This window comes from Osmia bicornis, unplaced genomic scaffold (assembly GCF_907164935.1).
Source record: "Osmia bicornis bicornis unplaced genomic scaffold, iOsmBic2.1, whole genome shotgun sequence".
NCBI lineage: Eukaryota > Metazoa > Arthropoda > Insecta > Hymenoptera > Megachilidae > Osmia > Osmia bicornis.
In genome coordinates this window covers 349,560-369,406 of record NW_025791318.1, presented here as the reverse complement: position 1 = coordinate 369,406, position 19,847 = coordinate 349,560, and the positions used below count along the sequence as shown (strand labels likewise).

At 42.1% G+C, this 19,847-nt stretch overlaps 1 long non-coding RNA gene across 1 annotated transcript; it reads left to right on the top strand.

Annotated features, from left to right (window-relative positions):
- Positions 1-695: 695 nt before the first annotated feature.
- Positions 696-1,211, top strand: LOC123988983. The gene is made up of 3 exons (XR_006830370.1): positions 696-750; positions 995-1,111; positions 1,179-1,211. It is a non-coding gene; the product is annotated as an uncharacterized LOC123988983 (long non-coding RNA).
- Positions 1,212-19,847: the final 18,636 nt, after the last annotated feature.

The following is a 19,847-nucleotide window of genomic DNA, read 5'->3' as shown; positions in this document are numbered from 1 at the left end:
ATATAAATTATAAAGAAAGTGAACCTACCATAAAGCTAGATTAAGCCAGATTAAAATACAATTATGAAGAAGTAACCCATATAAACCCGCAGATTGCGTGGGGTGCAGGCACAATTGCGCAGGCACATTATCGCGGTGCCGACAATAAACTGCGCGAAAGTACCGAAAATAATAATAGAAAAATAAAGGAAAAACAACTGCCGATTGTCAAGGAAAGAAAGGCCGAATAAACAAACCAGAAGAACAATAATCATGAGACCCTCAACCAAATAAGCCAAAATGAATAAGATCAAAATCAGAATCAAGATAAAACAGACAACACATACAGTCAAGCAAACCTCATACAACCAACCAAACACACCATTGAATAGTATAAACTGCTATTAATTAACGGGATAAATAAAATACAAGAAATAAATAAATCAAGTCAATCAAGATTCAAGTTAGTTGGCAGGGAAGGAATAGGATGTGAGCCCGGCACAGTGAATAATAATAGATAATAAGTAATAAATAAACAATAAGTAATAATGAATTAATAAGTAAAACAAAACAACGACAAAGCAGTCAAGAAATCGCAAATTTAAAACATCATACTACCAACCGTGTAGAGGAATGAATGAATTGAATTCACCCCGAACTCCCCCCCGCCACACTCCCGCACGGAAAGTCATCAGGACCTCGAAAGGCCACAGCCCGGCAAGGATGTACAAAGTCGAGGAGGGATGGATTCAACAATTTAACAATAAACGTGTAAGATATATATAATATAAAATATATAAAACATATAAAATACATAAAATACATAAATCAATACTTATAATCGATCAGTCATGAATCATGCAAGCCCGCCAAGAAAGTTGATCATCCAAACAATTAAAATACAGATAAAAAACGGATGCAAAGCAATAAGAAAATGAGTAATATAAACATAAAGTAGGTATAGTCATGTAACATGTACTTCAGAGATGAGATGACGGATGACAATTATTTACAGAAACATAATTCTAAGTGTTAGGACCACCAGATGTAACAAGTATGCATGGGCTTGTTAAAAGAGGCAGATATCAGTTAGGAGCTGAACTACAACTGAAAAAGAAAGAAAGAAGAAAGGGTAGGATAATAATATACTATAAAATAACAGAATAGCCCATCCTGATGATATGGCCATTAATTTACAGGAACAGTATGCCGTCACATCATCAGAAAGAACCCTACATTACCATAGAGCGTCGTGCATGAGCTGAATTAAAGAATATAAAGAAGAAAGAGAATACCAAGAAATGTCCAAGGAATATCAGGACATACAGGCAAATAGGATCAGAAGGCGATAATGAAATGACCAAATAGCGATAAACAGCGATGACTCGGCACTTCTAAAGCACAATATAAATTGAAGGAGGGAAAACATAATGAATACCAGCCACAACCCTCCGCACCATCAGTACCATCATGAAGATTAAAATAAGTTCAATCCACATCAATTACTTAATCAGTCCAGTTCAGAATGAAGAGAGAATGAGAGAATGAACGACAGGACAATAAGTGGTTAATTAAAGATATTAAGAAAGAATAAGATAGATAATAAGACATAAATAATAAATGAAGGCTATTGCCAGCATCCAGCGGTTAGAACACTGTAACGCAAAAAACACTGCAATGCAACGCAGTGCAACGCAACGTAGTGCGACACACCGCGAAGAATAAGGGAATATGAATATGAAGTGTAATGCAATAAAATAAAAAACATACAGGAAGCGGTTCGTTAAAATAACCGTAAGATTTTAATAAATTACCCATTCCTTACAAACATTGAGGTAAGGAGTTAGATTGTAATGGTAGACGGCGAATGATAGGCGGTCATGTAGAATGCAAATGCAAAAGGGCTGATTATTATATGACACCTAAATAGAACGAGGTAAGCAAACGCAAATAAGTTAGATCAAATGAATCAAATGCAATCTGTGTAGTTTAGTTTAATTGACACCATGCTACTGTATATTGTAGAAGTAATTCAAGAAATAGGGTATTTAGACTAACGTTTAAATGATAAACTATATAAACTAGACAGATCCTCGCGCCATCAGCACTTTAACAGCCAAAACCATCCCTGTTGTAGTAGATAGTACACAGTAAATAGCAGATAAACATGAATGAAGCTATGCCACAATGCAATTGGCCCGAGGAGTAATAACGTCGCCTATTCCAGTAAGAGCAAAAGTAATTAGAGAGTAACAGCAATTATTAGGTGACAATCAAGCACCAGAGTTGAATCAGTCATACAAAACTGCATTGACTGTATCACCCTAAGTAATAAGCAAATATGTAGTTAATTAGTTATTCGGGTACAATTGTCAGGAGAAAGCGAGGCAATCAACTAGAGTGTGCAGAGCAATAATGGCTTCAGCAGAGCACACATACAGCCAAAGCTGCACTCATTCTTTAGACTACCAAATAGTAAGATGTGTAGTGAAAAACACGTCGCCTATACATACAGAATCACGCGGAACCGAATTAATGAATGCCAGATTATGAAATGTCTATGAATCAATATGACAAACATAGCATAACAGCAACGCCCAGGTCTTCTAATACAGAAAGCACCACAGTTAAACCCCTCAAGGGTATGATTAATCATTTTATTATAAATTGAACTGACTTGTTATAGCAAAGATTTAGTAGTTAACTTAATCTAAATAGAGTCAATTACATTTCAATAATAAACAAGCATCTGACAGATGCCAAACAAGATACCAAACATACATAGTCGATGATTCTGTTGATGAGATAGAAACCAGTTCGATCCTAGGAATGCAAGCACAGAGTATATAAATCCAATTGATCGTTTCAGTGATATTAGTCTAGTAATAATGAATAAACAACGAATGCCGGAAGAATCATTTCTTTCAAAAGCATAAATAACCAAATATGTTTCCATATCAGGGTAACAAAGCATCAATCAACACGACGCGACATCTAGCATATATATTACGTATCGCAATTCAGCGACCGATGAGACCGTCCATTCATAGTGTACCTCATGTAGATGGTTTGCCACGCAATACCACCAAACCAGCATTACCATTGAACAATAAATCAAGTATTCCATAATCAGCATCAAGAGATTAAGACCGGAGCGGGACTTCAACAGTAGTACAAGGGTAACACCCGGCAATTAAGAAATATAATTACGTAAGCTATCATAGCCCATCATATTCATTATGCCGCCCCAAATTATTATGCGGCTACTGTTAATGTATCCAAATATAATTAATATTAATTAATTTAAACGGTAGCCGCCCCACTATATATCCTATAAATATAACGGAAATGTATCGACTCCCCCATCCACTGTATCACCCCATCCCCGTCTGCACATCCTTACAAATCCTAATCAAGAAAATGCAGAATTAACAAGACAAAATTTGGCTAGAGGACGCGACAATCAAACAGTGAACATAGCAGGTCATGCAACGTGAATACGAACAGCACGTAATATTAAGAAGAAATGGTAACAATCAGACAACCTGAATTAACTTGAGTATCAGAGTTAATTGAACTTGCGCTGTGAGAATATTAAGAACCACCCTTCTTCATATTTTAAAGAAAGAAAAGGCCGCGTCCTCGCCCATTAAGAATCACCAACTTTAAAGTCTGCCGCCACCGTTAGATGGCAGCAACCAATAGCTACAACGAGGAGTGCGGCCAAGCAAGATTTATATTCAGGAGAGTAACGTGTTGCAGCACACGGCCAGACACACCAGCTTGTCGTATTGAGATATGCTTAAGCAGAGGATGGAAACACTGATCCAGCAACATGCGGGAGGAGTAAACATTCCATCGAGTGCATGAGGCAGAGAAATAAATATTTCCCACCTATATATACGCAATCTCCCATAACAGCACTGACCGACCCTTCACCACCTTGAATCTATAAATAGGCCAGTGCAAAATTACACATAATATACCAGGTAAGCCAAGTCAAGTACTATAAGCTCCCAATACATTATGTATAAAATGTGTAAAATTAAATTATGTCATAACATTATAATGGCATTTAAGTCGTCAAATATTCTCACCCACTACATTAGAGACGCAGTATACTTACACCAACAGGGTTTTCAGAGAAATTAATTTAAGGCTACAACTCCTAGCATGATCAGATAATACCCGAATGATGCATTAAGCCGTTCGATAAACGATAGTCTGCTAAATGGCTTAATAGCCACCGCAATCCACAGTTAATTAACAAACATGTGTGCATATCCGCTCAACATTCGCACCTTCATAATCAAGCCCTTGTTCCACGCTAAAAACAGAGACAGGACGACCATAATTAATTACCGAATCAATAAGAATACGAAAGTCAATTCTATTGCGGGAGTCAAGTTCCATTGCGCCTCATCACCTCTCCCCTCCCCTCCCCCCCACCGTCCATCCCCGAACATCCTACTTTCACCAATCACGTTCCCTTATTCAACGCTTAAAGAAAAAAACCATTCCCGCAAGTACAGCGCAGAAATATACATTAATATAATAATATAATAATGCACGTGTAATTCCTGTTAGGGTCAGACTAAGCATCCGGGTCCCCTCAACAGGTACCCGTGATTGTTCGCAAACACTCCTCATGAATGCTTCAATCCCGTGGCACGTTAAGCCAGCAGAATGAAAACACGTGCGCACCAGCACACAAGTTCTTAAATCCCCAACAAGGCTGAGCCAGTCGTGCAGTCCAGAAAGACTTAGATGTCATAAATCTCAACCACCTCTCGCCACGAGGCAGCGTCGCCAATTCAAGGGCAACGGTCCGGCCAAACAAAGCAGAAAACGTCTTATCAATAGGGATGAGTGAAATACGACCCGCCAACCACAGCCAACGACCAGATGCCCGTGGAATCATCAAGTCAAATACCGGGGCGACCAAAATCTAAGGACAGGGACACTGGGCACTGAAATAACAAAACACCCATTCGCCAATCAACTAAAGTTTGCCAGCCTATCGGTAATAGATTTAAATTGAAATGCAGCTGGAAGACAAGCGTCTGACAGAGCCTCTAACAACAAGATAAGGATATAATCGGGAAGATGAGAGTAATGATCGAAAACACCAAGGAGAAATAAAGAATCTAAATTGAAGTGGCATAAAAATGTCTATCTGCATACAAACTACATTATATAATAGCTGCAATAAGAAAATCAGAGGCGGAAGACATATATAGATTGATATGCGGGGTACCAGTTTGGTTCGTAAAAAAGGATAATGATACCAAACTAGGTAAAGAGGCAAAGAAAAGGGGGGGAAAAAGCCGAAATAACAACGAGAGGGATCAGAGAAGGCAAATGTAAAGACCCGGCGCAGCACTGACGTGCATAATAATCTCTCAGATTATCGCATATCATTGCAGTAATACGAACCATACTACGTCAGAATAACAGAATAGGAAATACCGGGTGACGCGAAACAATTCATTCCGGCCAACCTGAATGCGTGAGATCATTGACCAGACCGTACCAATCAGCACATCAGCTAAGTGATAGTATCATTTAGAATAGGGAAGGAAAATAAATAAGAGGCCACCAAACATGGCATAAGAGCCAGTATAGCATAGCCTCGTGAATCTGCGTTCAGTGACCGTGCGAAACACACATAATACTGTTACGCACACGACCACAACCAACATCACGCCACCTTAAAAAAAATAGAAACAATAAGTGAATTCCTAAAATCCGTATGAAACAACTAAATCAATTGAGCCGAATCATCAAATCGAGATCATGATTAAGTCAGAGTCCAATCAATATAGAATGACGTAAAGTAAAATGATCAAAGTCGTAGTCATGTTCGGGGTGCATCAGGCCAACATAAAAGCCAAGTTGCATCAAAACTCAGATTCAGAATCTAAATCGGATCACAGCTGAATTTGGAATGTGAACCACAATCAAAATCGGGATCGAAGCCAGTTACGCTTCCGCCCGAGACCAAAATAACTCAAATAGATATGAGCCATAATCGGAATCCCGATCGGAAACCGAAATGGGATAAAAATAAGAACCAGAATTAAATCGAAATGTAGGTAGAGATCGAGACCGAATTTACGAATGGAGGTCAGGACAAGGGTCAGGATCAAATCATAATTAATATAGAAATTAAGAATAGATAGGCAAGCCTAAACATCTATCATGGTCGCACAGAATCACAGCAGCAAGTAATGACAGAAACGCATGGAAACGTGTGAGATAGGTATAACAGCAGTATAAGCATGATCATAGACCGGGAGTAACTGACATTAAATGTAACTTCGCAGCTGAGTCGTACAATTACTAGCCCCGGAATCCGAAAATTATAAATTCAGAATTATCCTTTCCAAATTTTGCTCACACCATTAAGATCATATCCTGGAGTACTAAATCCAAAGCCCTGCAATTAAGATCGAGCAATTCGAGCAAGCGAAAAAAGCTCAATGTACAAAATATATTATGGACACACTATTTGATATACAACGTCCATACAATAATAATAACACACGTCACACAATTATAGCAAACAAGTAAAAGCAAGAGAAGTGAAGTTCTAAATTATAGATTATATTGCGAGAGAAAGTTAGGCAATTATGTTGTCGACAGCCAAAAAAGCCATTCTTCGATGAACAGCACGACAGCTCACACAATGTCGGCCCGCGCACAGCTGCAAAGTATCAATGTGTCAGCATACCGGGCGGCATAAAGAAATAAAAGTTAAGCCAGAACTTCGAGAGCTAAGATAAAATTAAATCGAGTTTAAATTTTCGAGATCAAGATGAAGTTAAAGTAATGTAAGATAAATAGAATAAATCGAATGGATAGAATAAATCAGAGACAGAATCAAAGCATAATCGAAATCAAAGTCAACTCCACAGCAAGATCAAGGTAGCACCGAAATCGAGTATGATTAAAGTTAAGATCAAACTCAAAATCAATACCAGAATTACAAATAAAATGCGAAATCAACACCCGAAACCATAATTGAAACCGAAATCGAAACTAGAGCCAAAATCAAATCGAAACCAGGTCATAATCAAACTCAAAAGCAAGTCAGAATCAGGAGCAAGTCCGAATCAGATCAAAATCGAGATCAAAACCTGATTCAACACAATCGAGATTAATAGAAACGAGCCAGATCTGAATCAATCAAAACCGAAAACCAGAATCGGATTCGAAAATCAAAGATACGTTAATTACAGTATAAAGCAGTAGCAGTAGCCAATTGAATATTCCTTATTTATCATAGATCGCAACCATCTATACAGCCACAAGCCATGCATACGCACAAAACATGATTGCCATAGGTGCAAGTAAGAGAGGAGGGAGGGATGGATTCACCTCCGATCAGTCGGCTCCCGCCCCACCCCATCCGTATGACCCGCGGGCCTGCGCAACCGTGCAGCAAGGCGCCTAGACCGACATGAGCCGCAACGCAGAATCCTCCAGTCACCAGCCGGCTTAGCCGAAATCCTTCCCCCACTTCGCCACGAAGGAAGCGCGACATCTTGCCAGGAGAGTCATTCACACAGTTCATTCGTCTGGTGCACCTCGTTAAACGCGCAGAGTCAAATTAAATCTAAACAGTTCCACCGCTAATCCGAAAGGGTAAGCAAGTAACAAGTCATGCCTTCAGATCATCAAAACTTCCATCCAACATTCCCCCCACTCTCCTAATCAGCGAACAAGTCCAGTGCTATCTAAAAAACAGTGGGCCGAACAATCAATCGATCAGCCATCCGATTCACTCCTCCCGTCCCATGTACGACCAACCAATTTATCAATATAATCGTTATCAGAGAAGACACGAAGTACGCTACGGCCGTCTGCAATAATCGACAGTGGAAGCTCGTCCCAAGCAGGCGTGTGCCGAAAGCAAGAAGGATAGAACAAAGGGTAAGTTCGCCAATATCAATTTGTCAAGGTGCAAGCGCAAGTGGGAAAGAAAGTGAAGTGGCACGCATTTATTTCGCTGCCGCAAGTTAAATATTAAACATTAGATTGGTAGAAAATAGCGAATAACGAATAATGAAGGTAATGAAATAATGAATAAGTGAGTTAGTGAATAAGTAAATAAATAAAGCATTAGATAAGTAACTAGATAAATAGATAACTGAATAGTGCATAGCAAATAGTAAGAAAGGTGTATAAATGATATTTAGCGAATGAATAGAGAATAATAATACAGAACATAATATAGGCAAAGATGCAAAATTATAAAATACAAAGTGTATAATCGACAGGTCTGCAGTCCGGTCACCAATCCAGTGCCATCAGCCATCAACCCGCGACTTACAATGGACTCCATGAAGGCCGATCTTCTGCCAGCGATCACCGAGTCAAGGAGAGCCAGCACCACCGGAGACACAACCGCCGGGCCCTCCTGCTCGACACCTACGACCGACCAGGGTCAAGGAAGAATTTTGGTAAACCCGAATGTAAGTACACTCAAGCCATTTCCCCCTGCCGGAAGCCCAAACCCATCTCCATCAAGTGCAGTTGCAAGAATACTCTGATTTATTGCAGTATCAGACACCGTAATCTCCAAATCAGTGGAGAGGGCGGTGTCAGCTCGCGTGGAACGAATCCAGAGAGAAACGATGCGCCACGCAACCGCAGTCGTCCATCTAAGCCAAGCCTCCACCCGTCGACGCAACCCGTTTCGATGGGTTCGCCCTGCACCACTCCGATCACGGCAGGCCAGGCAGACACGATATCATTATGTGCCACCAGCAGGCAGCGCGCCGCCACCTCCCTTAATGGGGATAAATTCAGCTGGAATGAATTCACAGCCGCCGAATCCAGCAGCCCCCACCAAGCTACCATCATCATGCTCCATATCCCTCCGGTCACCAACCAGCCTGTTACGAGCAGCATCATTATCAACCGCCTCATTCATTCATGCATCAATCGCATTCCTGTTGCCAGCATCCATCGTGCAACCCCACACATCAACACCAGCACCAATACAGTTATCAGTTTCCGCCAGCCCACCCGCCCCAATATCCCACCACGTATCCGCATTCATCATACCCCCATCAATTCCAATAATACATCATTAATATAAGTTTAAGTAATAATCTAGAAGTAAGTAATCAATCCATATGTTTAATGTTCATTCAAATTTTTAATATTTAACATGTTAGAAACTAATATCACCGCTTAAACCTTAATCTTAAATTTAGATGTTATTTGTTAGTCTTAAGATATTAGAATAGTAATACTACCCTTATGATAGACATAATCGATAGTAATAAGAGGATGACTGCTAAATAAAGTAAAGTAAAGTATAAACTTATATAAAGCCAAAAGATGTAGTTTCTAAGTGAATGATTCCCAACCATATACCACCGTGGATTACAGCATACGCATCGTGAAGGGTGAGACAGAAGTCACAAGAAAGTCGCGCAGGTCGTGCAGGTACAGTGTCAGAGCCCATCCCATCACCGATTCCTTTCGCCACCATCAATAATCAAATACGAAATTGCACAGCCCTCTCATATGGTGTAGCCGAAATAATCATAAATATGCGTCTAGCAGAACAAAACATCAGGCAGCACGGGCATAGGAGTCACCCGCCTTAGCTGTATCACCTGAGCAAAATAAAATAGCAATTAATGTTAGTAATCGAAGTCAAAATTTGAGAATATGAAAATCTAAAAATCTAAAAATCTAAAAATCGAAATGCATGACCGGAAGAAGGAGAGTGCGAGTTCTACGCAAAATCTGCACCTATTAGTATGGCGAACACTTATTCCATGCCATCGTGCAGTTATAGCAGATTACATTGATGCATACTTAACGCGTAAAAGATAAGAGACCAGGTCCGCAAGGCCGGAACCCGAGCAATCGATCAAACCGGATCTCAGGCTGTCACATCGAGATTAATCGAATAGGTCGAAGTCGAATTGTAACGCCAGAAACAGCTACCAGAGCGCGCTTCCATTGCCCCAGCCATGAACGAAGGCGCCCCTTCAAGCGAACCATCATACATAAGTTTACTGCTGTTAGAAGCCCTAACCCTATCAGGGCAATTAGTCAACTAATTAACAAACGCATGTCAACTAATTAACAAAGCGCATGGCCAACCTCAAATACACGAACAACTTAATAGAGAGAGCAGGAAAACATTATATCATCAGGGAAAGGTTTATTTGAAATAGGTTAAGTTAACCAAATAACCAAATAGTTTTATTGGATTTCAGGCCAAGCGGTCCCAACGTCCAAACACCTCGCAGAACGATCACAAGATACAGAGAATGTAACCAGAAACATCTCAGCCCGAACCCACCCAACTTATCAGCTGAAGAAAGTAGTTACAGGTGTAAGATGCACCGCAATCCACTAGGCGATAATGCATTAATCCCAGAAACAAATGTTACACGAAAACCTGCAAGTACCCATACTAATATTAACACAGGATCATTCAAGTAGAAGCAACGAAGCTAATTGATTCGGAGTAAAAAGCAGTAATTATAAGGTGAGTAACAACGAACCAGTCTTTGAAAGCAATATTAGCTACATAAATTACAGCCAGCATCTGGATGCAGCAAGAGGATCATCAACACATAGTAGAGAGAACTAGCTCGCCCGCAGCAACATGGAATCCAAGAAACAGGGCAACTATTGCAGCATACACACCCACTAAAGGGGATAATTATAAATATACTGAGCGAAAAGAAGTCAAAAGAGCCGGCGCGACGTCACACCAAATCGTAAGGGGGACCCTGCGTGTCAAGAGAGGCAGAATCATTCAAATATCCATTTTCAGCGACAACCTGGAAAAGGCTGTACAGCAAGGTATGATGATTGAGCAAATAAATAGTGTATGTTCATCTTATGAGGAAGAAAGAAAGAAACGTACAAAGAAAGAATTGGGTCCATAATTAATGAGATAGTTCAGGAAGAAAATATGATGGTGTGTATGATAAGGAACAAACATATCCCATAATTTATATCGGACAGTAGTAATGAAACTATACCAAAAAAGCTAATAAGGACAGTTTTAGTGCCCTATGTTGGACCAAAGGGTTATGAAGTCTCAATCTAGAGCCACCATGCTCCGACTTCAAATCATGTAAGTATAAACAACGATAATGGATAACAGCGGGTACCGACGTATAAAGAGGGTGCCGCTATAAATACAGGAAATATATACCAACATCTAAGGGTAGCTGAGAGTTATCAAGCAATCGCAGTGTAAAAACTATAAAAACCCTACCACCACCGTTGCACTCGAACCCCCGACCCTATTCAGTACAGCTGACAGGTAGTCTGAGGACAAACGGGGGACAATCAGCCGGGCAGTTAATTAAGGATTGTAATGCTTGAAGTATCCGCAAAAAGCGCAGTGTATAATTCCTACAGATCGAAACAAGGATGTAGGTGCCTAAAACCTAATTAATATTTAAACATCAATCATAACGTTAGTAAGACAAATGTCGACAGGCCGATTTAGACGATCATAAGCCGATACCAAAAGCGACTAGGCAATAACAGCACAATGTAAGTGTAGTTGTTGCATGATTAATTAATAATTAATTAACCCATAAGACTTTCAGATCGAGTATTGTGATAATAGGGCCACTGCATAGAGGGTCGCAGGGAACATAAACCATTCCAATCTATAATGATGGCAAGTTCATTAAGGAAGTTACAGCAGCCAACAAGAGTGGCTAAGAGTGGCGTGCGAATATCAATATTAAATAAAACAAATGTATCGTGCGTCAATAAACGTCCAACACACAATCAAAGTACAAGTAGACACATATTTATCTAAACCTCCACCCTCGATTCACAATCATACCGTTAATTTGGATGAATCAAATCAGATCGAATATAAGTTGTCGGTAGGAGGGTATGCCGTTATCAGACATGAGCAGTTCAATTCATAGCCTCCACTAATAAATGCAGTCATATTACAAGGTGGGAAGAAGTAAGCCTACAATTAGGCTGATAACCCAGAACGCGCCATCAGTTGCTAAGGGTGTAAAACAGGAACCTGAGTCCCGTTTATGCAGCATTCCCATTTGTTACGCCCGATTCTCCCACTATAGCCCGATGCGAGCACGCCGGCCAATCCCATACCAGAGAGAGATTGACTGCCCATTCGTCCATCTTGTAAAACTAGGCAGCTTTCTCGTCGTGTAACCATCGTTAGAGAAAGATCGCAAAACCTTAGCAGAAATTAAGTCGAATTGATTACATTACACAGCCCTGGATTTGCTAAAGTAGTATATTGGCGAAAGGAACGTTTAATATCCCCCAACCATTGAGAGTAGCAGATAAAACCCATAGCTAGCAACAAATACAGTCGCACCGTTGAGTCCCCACCTATAACATTCCCCCATGTCGCAGTAGAATTGCTCATACAGCCAGGTTGAATACTAGTGAAATAATCTCATGAACCTCAATTACGAAATACTTATATAATTAATGCCGAACAGAGACCACAAGGGAGATACTGAAGATCTACCGAAAGGAAAGGAACCAAGAGAAGTGAGAAACAGCAGAGACACAAAAAGAAAAAAAACTGTCCTAGAGAATTTAGAAATTCTTGCCCCATATCAGGTAAGGCATTAATCGCTTGAGTTACTTAAAGAATAGCCACATCAAGTCTACATAGTTAATAAACGCAGAGTATAAACAAGAGAATAAATATAAAAGAATAAATATAGAGTAGCATACTATGCAATGACCCACCACATCCCTCAAATTAATATCCCAATTCAATTGACAGGAAGCAACAACAGCATGTCCGCCTTCACATCCGCAGGCAAATTTTAAACCATTCGCGCGCAGCGCAAGACGTCCTATGGCAGGCCGTACACGACTACCGTGCCGACATCGTAGTGATCAGTGAGCCATATCGCCCCCTGCCAGAATGGCCACCCGACCCAAGCGGAACCCTAAGCATTGGTATGTGCAGCGAACACCGTCGTCAGCCGAACTGGGTATAGGTAACGTGAGAATACACGCCTCCGACGGCTGTATTGGTTTAGAAACCCGCGATTTTGTAGTGCTAGGCTGCTACTTTTCACCCTCCCTAACCATGGCCACATACGAAGGTCAATTAGATGGCTTAACACCGGAATCACGTCGTCCACGCAAGCCCATAATAATATCCGTGGATTTTAACGCGCGCTCAGTACAATGGGGTTCGGATCGTACCGATGCGCGCGGGTTATAGATTGCTTCGCGTCTTCGAGCAGACGGGTCTAATACCCGTAATACTAGTGCAAAGGGTAGGCCCCTCATTCGTCAGAAACACCAACAATCGCGGATGATTCAATGGCGTGTAGTCGTACCTTAAGATCTCGTCTAAAGAACTCATTCGTGTCCAGCATAATACACCGGTTCTGTATCACAACTATCTATTACATCGGTTTTTCCGCGACAAACACCTCGAGTCCTCCTCAATGAATTCAGCCTGGAATACACAGTATGGCCCTCCCGACAAAGAAGCGTGGATTTCAATAATTAAGAGCAATCTGTCCCTTCCACCGGAAACTGAACTCTGGATTCGCGAACAACCAATTTTCGTATTTGATAATACCGCTAGTATAGATGCCGCCATCGCAGAACTAGAATCGTGGTATGACACGGCGCGAATACCAAAATCCAACCAATTCCACCAGGAAGCGAAGGTACGTGACCTGGTGGAATAAAGAATATCAAAACTAAGATTGAAACGCCGCGAGGTCGCAGCAAAAATGGCGTCGTACCGTCACCCGTATGTCGAACAGTAGTAGTAATATATTAATAAATCCAGGACACCCATTACACCAAGAACATGGTATCCGAATCGTCGCGCGCTGGTCAAAGCAATCCGTCAAGGCAAAGATGCCTCGTGGACCGAGATGATAAATGAAGTAGCTCGCGATCCATGGGGAAAACCATATACAGAGAGTAAGAATCGATAAAAGGGAGACCCCTCTGATGCGTTTGAATGAAACTGAATTCGATCCGCCGTGTCTCAGTTATTCGTGACTAATCCCCCCGCAGCACCCACAGCCGAGTTTAGCCATTCACCCACCCCACCACCACCCCAGCCCGCAGCCCATAATGCCAGGCCAGCCAGGGGTCAATCCGTCCCCCACCCGCCCAAAGCGGTCGCTTAGCCCCCAGCCCGGCCCCAGCTACTACAACCCAGGCCAGCCCGCCTTTACAGGCTTACCCATCCCTCATTCAATAAACCAACCGGAAGCAACAACTAGTACACGCCCTGCCCAACAATTCGCGGGACCGTTTCCCGACGCAGTCCAGGATCCTCGTATACCTTTCCCATTCAGCGCCCGTGATGCAGCCGCAGCCCTTGCCAAGGTATCCCGAGGGAAAGCACCCGGACGCGACGGAATAACCGGGGAGGCCCTTCGTCCAATATTGAAATTTGCCCCTGAATGGGTACGCGATTTATTTAACGCATGCTATCGGCTAGGATATTTCCCAGATTCCTGGAAGGTTGGCCGATTGGTCCTCATTCCCAAGCCCGGGAAGCCCTTCAATTCATATTCAGACCTGCGTCCCCTCTGCATGCTATCAAATCTCGGCAAGGGTTTTGAATATGCCCTACGCGAACTTCTGGAAGAGGCTGTTAAAAATTCCGGAGATTTATCCCCTCGGCAATACGGGTTTTCGCAAAAGCGATCAACCATGCAAGCAATGAAAGTAGTAATTACCGAATGGGACCGTGCCCGTAATTTTTGGGAATCATTGCTACTGATAGGTTTAGATGTAAAAAAACGCATTTAACACTGTCCGCTGGGAGAATATAATATTAGCAGCCGCCGTCCGCAACTTCCTCCCCTGTTAATAGCAATGCTGCAAAATTACCTCAGCAACCGATTCATAGGCACCACTATCCCGCTGGCTCGTGGATAGAGCAAGAGGTTTCGCTGGTGTCCGCAGGGATCAGTTCTAGGACCCTCCTAGGGAATTAGCTTACGATCGATACTGGAAGTTATATTACCTCCGTAACGTGACTACCATCGCCTTCGCGGACGACCTTGCTTGATAATTATAGCAACCTAAACGAGATACGCGAAATAGCCGAAGAGGCACTCTCGAAAGACTCGGTGCATGGTACCTCCAAAACGGATTAACCCTAGCAACTCATAAAACCGAGCCATCCTCCTGACCGGGTCGCAGATACCGCCCGGTCTGCTCCTGCAACACGAATCGTCCGTAATAAAGACCATATCCTCAATTCGGTACTTAGGCTTGTTAGTCAATAACAACCGAACATTCCGTAGCCATTTGACAAGGGTCACCCGATAGAGGCCACCAAGGTAGCCCAGCATTTGTCATGGCTTTTACCAAACCTTCGCGGAGGGGGATATAATCCTCGCATACTATAGTATATCGCGTTTATGGAATCGATCGTGCTATACGCCGCCCCAGTGTGGCACGAAGCCCTAAAATATAAAAACATGACACGCCTTCTCATGCCAACCCAAAACTCGGCTTAATACGTGTTGCCCGTTCCGATCGAACTGCATCGCACGACGCCCTGACAGTCATAACCGGCTGTCTGTCCCTGGCACCTGGTTGTGCACGTGCGTAGCAGGCTGTTTTGGTTTTGAAGCCGAAACTGTAGATGAACATAACGAGTATGTAGGGCCGTGAAAAGAGAAACTTATGCCACCTGTCAACACCAACTGGAACAATGCACGCCATGGCGCATGGACTCGCCGCTTGATCCCCAATATAGAGAAGTGGGTAAAAGGAGTGGGCCATTACATCTGAATTATTACTTAACCCAAGTTTTAAACCAATCATGGGTGTTTCTCCTCACTGTTGCTATATGGGATTAAAACGCAGCAGCACCCCATACTGTTGGTTCTGCAATCCCCCCGTAATAGACGATGCAGAGCACACCGTGTTCCACTGTGAGCGATGGGCCGCTGAAACGCACACGCGTAATTATGGAAGTAGGAGTATTTATCCTGAAACTTTGATAGACTGTATTCTAGATGAAACAGGCGAACCCCATTATTTAGCATATTTGTCTGACATTTTGAAGAAGAAAGAGAGTATGGACGCGCAAGGGAACTCGGTAACCTTGTACCATCCCGTCGTCGGGTCCGCCGCAGACAAGCGTAACTCATCCTGATGTCTAGAGGAAGCCAAGTTTAAGCCATCATCTCCCTCTATGTTTGAATTCCCCAACACCTGAAACCATTAAATCAAATAGCTCAACGCACCATAAAGGCAGACGAGGCCCCCAACATCTAGTCTTACGCCCTGCCCAAATTTAATACCATCATGTTACCGAATATTACTACCAACACATGATCGACCAAGTAAGAGAGAAAAAGAGTGTTACCTCTGTAACCGCAACAATTAATAACAATAAATACAGTAAAAACATTACCAGCTTTGTCATAGAATTATTTACATTTCTGGGCTCCCGAATCCATATCTATACCCAATCGTCCAACCCGAATATTGAACGAGCAGGCTGCTCAGCAACAAGAAGTTAGTCCTCATAAGATTCAAGATAAGGTAAGACCCAGGTAAGGTGAGTAACAACAACTAATTAATTAGCAATCTACCAAGCATTCAACCATGAAAAGTAGTATGGCAATAGGCAACCCGTCACCCAGTAGTAGAACAGCAGGAACAATCAAGATAAGCCACAAAGATGACCCACTTCAAAAGGAAAATTGTAGGATACCAAAATCCTTCATATCATAAACGGAAAGGCAGTGGAACCTGTAATTACAGCAAATTGTAATATTTCATCACACGAATCACAAATTAACCACCAAGCTAATTAGAATAAATCGTATTAATTAAATAAATCGCATTGATCAAAATAGATAAGCAAAAGGATAAAAGACAAACAGCGCCTGTACATGTTGAGCAATAAGATGAACAACTAAATGAGCGAGAAGCATCAAGAGAGCAAACTTCAACATATAAGATATATAGCAGAGATAAAGGATAGAATAAGTAGCAAATAGTAAATTATTGAGAATTAGGATACATAGTAGAATAGGAGGAGAAGGAATTACAGAGCCACAGCCCGCAACCACGTGCACGGGAGAGAGAATCCTTAGGGAATCATTAATGATACAAAGTATACTTAGTGAAATTTAAGGAGAGACAACCTATGACTGAAAATGATAGTATGGGCAGCATAGGAGCATTAACCCCAATTATTACCTCAATCGTATCACCCACCCACCCCAACAAATCAATACGTCAACAACAATAACTCCGGCGCAGGGTAACAAGACTTAAGCCTGAGGCCAAAGCATCTTAGCTGCATTAATACTTATCCACAATGTAATCTCCGATTAAGCAATTAAGCAAGCCGTAGATAACAAGATGGTAGAATTGCCCGGACCCATCAAGCAGGGCATGTGAATCCCCTACCAGGAAAAAAGCATTAATTACCATGAGAATAGCAAATAAAGTAATCGTCTAAGGCATAATAATGAAGCAAAAGCAGAACTTGAAGCTATAGTAGTAACAATTAGTAAAATGTGGATCATGCAATCACAGGCCGCAAGATAATAAATGTACCAAAGAATTTATATGAGTTAAAGTTAGGTACATCCCCAAACTAAATCCATAACATGCCATTGCTCAATAACACCTAAGTGACACCTAATAGTAATAAGGGGACAGCGAGGATGATCAGGACAAAGATCAGGCATAATATAAAATCAATATGATGTAATATAGCAATATAAGTATAATATGAGTACTGGGTGTGTTATAATATAATATAATATAATCATAGTAGTATAAGATACAGTACGGGGGCACAGAAGTGATATAGCCTACCTACCATAAATATAGGTAGTAATATGATAGAATATAACAGCATATATGATAAAATCATGATATGATAGGTATGATGTAATTTCAATATAAATATAAAATATAAAATATAAAAACGTATATACAAATATAAAAACGTATAAAAATGCAGAAAGAAGAATATAAACATAAAGACGTATATAAAATATAAAACGTATAAAAAAAGTAGAAAAAGAAAGAAATGCAAAGTGTAATACTGATAATACCGTGAACATACAATAAACAATAAACAATAAACAAGGTTAATAAACAAACGATACTGCGATATTATAATAACAAAAAGAAATATGGTACCGCAGCACAAAACCAACTGCAGCCTAGTCAAACGCAGATCACCAGCCAGCCAGCCGTTTGATTAACTTAATCCGTTGATCATCGAAACGATCTCGCATCGCGTCGCCGCCGCCATGATTTTGCTCTAGAATCGGCTCTCCTTCCGACTGTTCTCTCGTCCCCATATAGGAACGCAGAGGTTGTCGGGATTCTTTCTTCGTATTCACGCTCATCATTATCGTCCCTTCATTCTTCCTGACGATTCCGCGCAACGCCTAATACGCGCGACACTCCATCCCACCCGTAGGCCGTTCAAATTGGCAACTCGCTGCGACAAAGTTTTCTTCGCATAAGAATTTAATGCGAAGGCTGCCATCACGGTTGAGTCCAGAGCTCACGAATCGGACAACCGTGTTGTTATCATCCTCTACGCCCACCGCACTTCTGACAGCGTACATCACCTCCTCAGCCCCCATGGTTGGGTCAACCCTCCAGAATTTCCATCATCGCGAATCTGTGTTTAAAGGAGGCCTTCCAGCCACGCCAAGTCGGGTGTTCGATCTGTTAATAATTCGGAAGCTATATGCTTCTTACCAGGCTGCGAAGGTAAACAGAATCGTTCCGTCATCAGCCCGGCGGATACCTTCTATCTACATATTCTCACCCTATGGATACCAGCATTATTTCTTGATCGTACGCACGGTCTCGACATACCCGGTCCCCTTCTCTTTGCAGGTAACCCGCAAACAGACTTGCGGTCATCCTCTAACGACCCTCCATCTACTACTACAGTTTCCTGTGCAAATCCGTCTGAGTGACTCTGTCGATTTTGCAATCCTACTCCTACTTCCTTGCCCCTCAACGCATTGCATTAGCGTTGACACTGACCATGCCATCTACGCTAATGTTACCACCCTCCTTGTATTCCTTGCCAGTATCATTCATTCTTATTATTATCATCATCACCATCCTCATTCTCATTCTCCCCATTCCCATTATTATTCTCACCCCCATTCATGCCTTTTTTAATAATATTACATTGTTTTTGGTTTTATACGACTCCCGTTCTTCCCCTCACTCCCCTAGCACGAGCACAGTCCCATGGCCATAACCTATGTCCATACCCATACCCGCGACCGAGTCCAACCGCCAACCGGGTCGCCTGTTGCATACGGAAAACTGCCGACCACCCGCAGCACCAGACGGTCCAGCACCGACCATGCTGGTCGTCGTCCTCCCTTTGATGGTTGCTGTTCCCGTTTCCCGCTCTGGTGTTAGCTACCGTCTTGACAGCTTCCCCCTTGCCATCGCCCGAGGACGCAGTTTTTGCACTGAAGATAAATCGAAATCCTCTTCATAATCTTCGTCCAGGATCTCATAAAATGCGACAGGGCTTGCGTCTGTCTGACGGTACCAGATTGCGAGCCTTGGTTGTCATCGACCCTACCGAACCTGCAGCAGCTCCAGCTGTGCCTGCTACTGCAGTCCCCCACACTGGTCCCCACATCGATGACTTTGCTGTTGGTGTTGCTGTTGCTATCGCAGGCGCAGGAAATACCGTCAGATCCGCTCCAGACGTTGAATGCTCAGTTAATGCCCTAAGCGTCCTCAATGTTGTGCTGGCAATGATAGCATAGGCTGGTGCTGTGCTTCTCCACTTGGTCCAGCACGATTGTCCAGCCTGTTTACTGGTTAAAGCAGGTGCAGGCGACGCCAGCAGCACCCTT